This window comes from Arvicola amphibius, chromosome 6 (assembly GCF_903992535.2).
Source record: "Arvicola amphibius chromosome 6, mArvAmp1.2, whole genome shotgun sequence".
Taxonomy (NCBI): domain Eukaryota; kingdom Metazoa; phylum Chordata; class Mammalia; order Rodentia; family Cricetidae; genus Arvicola; species Arvicola amphibius.
The window spans coordinates 35,755,814-35,762,448 of record NC_052052.2 but is presented as its reverse complement, the minus strand read 5'-3'; the positions used below and the strand labels follow the sequence as shown (position 1 = coordinate 35,762,448).

Genomic DNA, 6,635 nt, shown 5'->3' with positions numbered 1-6,635 from the left:
TGTTCTGGACCTCCAAGGCTACGTGTGAAGACCTCATCAATAGGATTTAGAGATTTAAGGAGTCATGGTGGGGCACTGATCCCACCATCTCCTTCCTACTCAGTCACTGGGAGTCAGAAAGAGGCCACATACTCCTACCAGGAAAAACTATTGTGAAGTCACCCCAGGTTTCGATAACTTCTCCCTGATGTCTTATCAAGGCTCCTGTCCTACCAGCCACAAGGGCCAGTTCCCTTGTTGGTTTCCTGGACCCAGTTCACACCTTTGTCAACAGCGCCTTTAAGTTGTCTCCAGGCTGTGAAATGGCTCAGCAGTTAAGAGTCCTGGCTGCTAGGTTCGAAACATGTTAACTGCAAACTGTGTTGTGCAGTTTTTGAAGGACAGCACCCTCACTGAACCAGTGGTAATGGCACTTCTCAAATACTGGCCAAAGACACACAGTCCAAAAGAAATAATGTTCTTAAATGAATTAGAAGAAATTCTAGATGCAATTGAACCATCAAAATTTGTGAAGATCATGGAGCCTCTTTTTCAACAGTTAGCCAAGTGCGTTTCCAGCCCTCACTTCCAGGTGGCAGAGCGGGCGCTGTATTACGGAACAACGAGTGCATCATGAGTTTAATTAGTGACAAAGCAGTGAAGATCCTGCCCATCATGTTTCCACCCCTGTACCGCAACTCGAAGACCTACTGAAACAAGACAATACATGGCTTGATATACAACGCCCTGAAACTCTTCATGGAGATGAACCAAAAACTCTCTGATAACTGGACCCAGCAGTTCAAAGCAGAGATACTGAAAGAGAAGCTAAAAATGAAAGAGCGAGAAGAAGCATGGGTTAAAATAGAAAATCTAGCCAAAGCAAATCCCCAGATACTAAAAAAAGAGAGTAACACAGGAGTGTTGAGGCGTTGCTTGAATGTTTGATGAAATAGGATCTGGTCCCACCCCAGGAGGGGAGGCCATCGTCACTAACACTGTATGTGCAAATGTCCACAATAAAACACTTTCCAACTTTGTAACCTTTAAAAAAGAAAAGAAAAGAAAGAGTACTGGCTGCTTTCTCTCTTTCAGAGAATTGGGACTTGATTCTAGGCACCCATCCCACAGCTCACAACCATCTATATAACTCCAGTTCCACGGTATCTGATGGCCTCCCTCTTCTGCCTTCAGACACCAGGAATACACGTTGTACACAGACTTACATGAAGGCTGTCTTAGAATTTCTATTGCTGTGAAGAGACACCACGACCATGGCAACTCTTATAAAGGAAAACACTAAATTGGAGCTGACTTACAGTTTCGGAGGTTTCGTCCATTACCAATGTCGTGGGAAACATGGCAGTATGCAGGTAGACATGGTGTTGGAAAAGGAGCTGAGAGTTCTACATCTGGATCAGCGGGCAGTAGGCAGGGAACTAGCTTGAGCTTAGGAGACCTCAAAGCCCACCCCCACAGTGACGTACTTCCTCCACACCTACTCCAAAAAGGCCATACCTCTTAATAGTGCCACTTCCTGTGGGTCAAACATTCAAACAATGAGTCTTGGAGGGGCAATACCCTTTCAAACCAACAAACAGGCAAAACACCTACATGTAAAATAATTAAAACTTTTTTCAAATAAAATAATAATGTGTGATATTTGTATACTGTCTGAAAATGTATTGCTGTGATTGGTGTAATAAAAATCTGAACATCCAATAGCTAGGCAGGATGTAAGGAGGAATTTCTGGGGAGAGAAAAGAGGAGGAATCAAGATTGTGGAAGATGCCAGGAGAGATGGAGAGAAAACAGGAGGTACAAGATGGAAGAGAGGTAGCACCACATGATAAACAAAGAGTAATATAAATGAGTTAAGTCATAAGAGCTAGTTAGGAACAAGCCTTAGCTATAGACTGAGCTTTTGTAATTAATAAGAAGTCTCCTTGTCATTATTTGGGAGCTGACTGGCAGGACAGAAAAAAACACATTATATAATGATGATGATGGTGGTGGTGATGATGATGATGAACTACTTCTCTCCATGCATAGAACAGGCCACTTTTGTAGTTGGTTGTTTTATTATTCTTTACTCTTTTGGGGAGCCCACCACCCAGTTCCCAAATAAATCACACATGGAGTTTTATTCTTACTTATGAATGCCTGGCCTTAGCTTGGCTTGTTTCTAGCCAGCTTTTCTCAACTTAAATTATCCCATCCACCTTTTGCCTCTGGGCTTTAATCTTCCTCTATTCTATATACCTTTCTTTACTTCTTTCTCCATGGCTTGCTGTGTAGTTGGGTGGCTGACCCCTGATGTCCTTGTTCTCTCTTGCTCCTCAATCTTTTTTTCCAAGATTTCTCCTCGTACTTATTCTCTCTGCCTGCCAACCCTGCCTATCCTTTCTCCTGCCTTGTTATTGGCCATTCAGCTCTTTATTAGACCATCAGGTGTTTCAGACAGGCAAAGTAACACAGCTTCCCAGAGTTAAAGAGATGCAATGCAAAGAATGCAACACAGCTTTGCATCATTAAACAAATGTTCCACAGCATAAACAAATATAACACATCTTAAGTTACTATCCCACAACACACTTTAGGGACAAAAGTTGATCGGCAGTTACCATAGGTGAACAGGGTGGAGGGCAGATGGAGAACTAGAGGTTCCCTGGCACAGTTCCAGGGAAGAGAGACCATCGTGGTGCACAGCAGCACAACTGTGCCCAGTACTACTAGGGTTCTTAAAACCAGTGACAATCTATTTAGATTTGCTCCTTTTCTGTGCTAGTGTGCTGAGACCAGACTCAGGACCTCCAGCATGATAGGGAGACAAGCACTCTACCACTGAACTACATCTCGAGCCCTGCCCAAGATGTTCACTTATATGTTAAATGTTTTATATCTTTGTGTTATTTAATGTGTATGTGTATACAGTCATATGTATGTGTGTTCACAAATGTGTATATGTGGTGTGTGCACACGTGTGTATGTGTGGTACACGTGCCTACCACAGCACATAGAGATCATCAGGCTTGTGTAGTGAGGACTTTTACCTGCCAAGACAGCTCAATAGAATTCTTACTACTGTCTTTTAAAACTCACCTACATTAAGCAACCTGAGCATCCTCCAGTCCCTGTTAACACTGTTTCAAGGAGACTCTTTACCAATAGGTCCCAAGTTCCTAACCTTGGACTTGAGAAGCTAGCTAGAGATCAGGCAGGGCAACTGGACCCCATGGAGACCATTCCTATTGAGCCATGAAAACTCAATCTTCTGTGTTTTGGGAGAAATTGTTCTGTTGCCCACGATATTCATATTGAAACTCTAACCCTCAGTGTAAAGATATTCAGAGTGTCTTTCCCAAGGAAGGAAAGATTAGCAATTAATGTTGTCACTCCCTTCTGGTAAAGAGAAAGCAAGTCATGTGACATCTAATGTCCCCTGAGGAGGTTTTAGGATTAGTGTAGGTGATGAGGTCCCCAAGATGAAATTTGTAAAAGAAGAGATGTGAGGTCTTCTCCCCACCCGATCCTTTCTTCCCTTCCCTTCCTTCTTCCCTCTTTATCCCCTCTTGCCTTTTCCTTTACCCCTTTCCCATCTCTCCTCCCAAGACAAGGACTTAGAAAAAAGACAACCATCAGCAAACCAGAAAGAGAGCACTCCCCAGAGCCCAGCCATACAGGCAGTTGGCACTTTAGTCTTTATGAGAAAACACATTTCTGTGTGTGAGCCACCCAGTCAATGGCACTTGTTACAGCGTCACACACAGACTGAGGCTCTGGGACAGTGCATTCTTTTGGAGTCACGCCCATACCTGGGACAGTTCTGTAAGCCTGGCTCCAAACCAGGGTCTCTGGGGCTCTGATTCACACACTGACCCCAGCTCACCACACAGCTGGTGAATCAGGAGAGACAACCTTAGTCTGCCAGTGCCTGCATGACCTAGCACAAGTCCGTCCACTCTCTGGGCCTCGGTTTCCCTTTTTGTACAATGAGGAAGTCAGCCAGCAGTAATCAAACTTTTCCAGCTGGCAGAGTCTTTCTTCAAATAAAACCTTACAAAGAAAGCCAGAGTTAAACAAAATAAAACCATGGCTGCTTGGGCTGGGAACAGGGTTGGAGGCTGGATCTACCCTCCTCTGCATCCCCAACCCTAGTTATGAGCCAGATCTACTTCTGAGGAACCCTAGAGTTCTGAGAGGCACACTTTGACGAACCCTGCCTTAGAAGGTCCTCCAAAGCTCCCCAGGTTCTGGCAGGGTGTGATGGGAACAGCACTGAGCACTGGAGTTCATTGTTAACTTTTGCTAAAGGGATGACAGAATCCCCTGAAAGGAGAGTGCATTGGGGCCCAGGCCTGAAGACCACCAAATGGAGACTCACTCCCTGTAATGCCTTGGGGCATGGGCACTGCTGAGCCCTTCTGCCTGCCTCTGCCTGGAAAAGAATCTTGCTCTTCCCTAGACTGGGCAGCCCGCTACTTCCAAACACAAGCTGTAGGTCAGGCTGGGGCCAAGAGCAATATTTTGTCAGTGAGTCTATTAAGAAAATAATGGAATAAAAGAAGCCACCATCATGAAGTGATGTGCAGGCTTCTCTTCAATCTGCCACAGCCTGACCGAGACTGAAATGGCCCTTACAGGTTGGGCATGCAGCCAAAAGCTTTAAATAATCACTAAAAATGTGTGTATGATTTATCACTGGGGACAGGGTGGCATGGGACTTCCAGGCAGGGCTCACCCAGCACTGCAGGCACAACGGTCCCTCAGTCTGGCCTTTCCCTCCTCAGGGCTGGTTTGTGGAGATGGGTACAGCCACCCTCCTCCCTCCAGGTGACCCCTGTGCTGTCGACATTCCCAAGGAAGGAAAGATTAGCAATTAATGTCTCACTCCCTTCTGGCAAGGAGAAAGCAAGTTGTGGTGACATCTAATGTCCCCTGAGTGTGTAGGACCCTTGTCAGGCACATTTGAGGAATTGCATCTGTACTATCAGGATGGCTCCGTTTTCCTGGGAAAACGGAGGCACACAGATGTAGGTAACTTGCTCACTGAGAGGCAGCAAATTAGGCTTTCGAGCCCTGTGTGCTTGATCCTTGAGTCCTTCACTGGGGCTGATGTGTCCCCCTAGAAGGTAGGTCTTCTCTCTCGTCTTCACTTCAGGATTCCCAGTAACTTTCCGCCTTGGTGACCTATAGGCTTCCCATGGGCTCCTATTCCATCTCTACATGTTGTAGGAAGAGATATAAAAGTCCCCACTGACAATGGTTCTCCCCTCCTCAAGACCTTGCCAGCAATGTCTTCTCCTCAGGCTCTGCTGAGGCTTAGGGAATCACTAGAGACAGATTCCTGGTAGCCTGGGGACTGGGGATGATTCAATAAGTAAAATGCCTGCCATGTAAATGTAAGGACCTAAGTTCAAATTCCCAGCGCCCACATAAAAGCTGGGCATGGTCTATAACCCTGGTGTTAGCAGCACAAAGAGAGGTAGCTCATTGGCCAGCCAAGTTCAGTGAGAAACCCTGTCTCAGAACACAAGGTGGAGAACAGCTGAGGAAAAGACTCAGTGTCAACCTCTCACCTCCACACCCATGTGCACACATGTGCACCTACATACACACATGCCCATGCCCACATACATACATCAGACATACGGAGTGCCTGGCCACGTGCATATGGCCTAAGAGGCCAGGAAATAGACATCCTGAGCCTAGCTCTCCTAGGCTTCCTCACAGTCTTGGGGGGAATCCCTTCTCCTCTGGGTTTCACTTCTCTCTTCTGTAGAGCGATTGCGAAGATGCTCTCTTACCTATCAAGGCTTGTAAGGAACCTGAAATGGGAAATTTATTAAGCAGGGAGAGACTTGTGAACTGGAGGGCGCTGGGCCTGTAGAAGGTGTCTTTATTAGCTTTATTTATTTTCCAGGTGTCAATGAACTTCTTACGAGAACAGCTACCAGGATGGGAAACAGGTCCTCAAATTCCAGGCCATTCAGGCTGAGGTGGGCTGGAGATTTCAGTTCTCACTAGCCAGTATGACTGAGCTCAGAGACCCGAGGCCTGGTCCCCACTCCGTTTTCACGTACTCTCCTCTGGGTATCACAGGCTCTCTATTGCCATTTTCTGTTTATAGGCCAGTTCCTGCCGTGTGATGAAGACAGTCTTGAGGACTCCTACCATGACTGCTTCTAACCCTGGCCTCCACCTCTCACCCTGTTCCAGCCTGAGCCAGGGGCTCTGTGGATGAATGGGTGGACTGAGTGACGGGATAGACAGATGCGTGAGTGATAAGGGAGAGCGATGCTCACCCCATGACCCCACTCTGTCTCCAAATGCGTCCACCCCAGAAATTCTTCCAGCAAATGCCTCAGAATCACCCTCTAGGGAGGTAGCAATCTCCTTGTCACCAAAAACAGAGGCAAGACCCCTGAGAGGAGCCATGAAGCATGTCCAGTGATACTCCTACCCGAGGAGCCCTGGAGCCTCCCGTCACTCCGACATCCCCACGGGACCCCATCACCATCACAACTGTGGCTTGTGGCTCTGACTTCAGCAACATCCAGCTCCCCTCCAGCTGCCCTCTCCATCGCCTGGGAGAGCAGCTATCTACTTCTCTCCTCTGCCTTTCCAAGGCCAGCTCAGCTAGCCACCCAGGAGGC

The 6,635-nt window shown here is 46.9% G+C and overlaps 1 pseudogene; it reads left to right on the top strand.

Moving 5' to 3' along the window:
- The first annotated feature begins 343 nt into the window (after positions 1-343).
- On the top strand, positions 344-927 carry LOC119817232 (annotated as a pseudogene).
- Positions 928-6,635: the final 5,708 nt, after the last annotated feature.